Below are 469 nucleotides of genomic sequence, written 5' to 3' on the forward strand. Positions count from 1 at the left end.
CACGCGGGCCGGCATGTAGCTCGAGTCCTCGCTGGCCACCAGCATGCTCATCTCCCTGCGGCGAGGCAAACACAGTGCTGCCCCGCAGCCCTCACTCACGTCCAGCAACCCGAGCAGGGGGCCACAGGGACAGCACGCGTGGAGCCCCGCACCCATCTCCTCCCCGCACCCATCTCCTCCCCGCACCCATCTCCTCCCCGCACAGCCCTACCTCACCACCACCCCGCACTGCATGTGGATGGTGATGTAGTGGGAGCCGGTGCTGCCGTTCGACTCCCAGTAGGTCTTGGGGTTCCTGTCCGTCAGCTTGCTGGCACGGTGCGGGTTGGAGGAGACCTGCACCTTCTCCCAGCACTTGTCCTCCTTCACCTCCACGCTGGAGCCTGCAGGGAGAGCACACACAGCCTCCAGCTGTTGCTGGGACACACACCGGCACGACGGCCCGGCTCCCACTCCCGCGCTCACCTCG

The sequence above is a fragment of the Meleagris gallopavo genome, chromosome 2 (genome assembly GCF_000146605.3).
Source record: "Meleagris gallopavo isolate NT-WF06-2002-E0010 breed Aviagen turkey brand Nicholas breeding stock chromosome 2, Turkey_5.1, whole genome shotgun sequence".
NCBI classification, from domain to species: domain Eukaryota; kingdom Metazoa; phylum Chordata; class Aves; order Galliformes; family Phasianidae; genus Meleagris; species Meleagris gallopavo.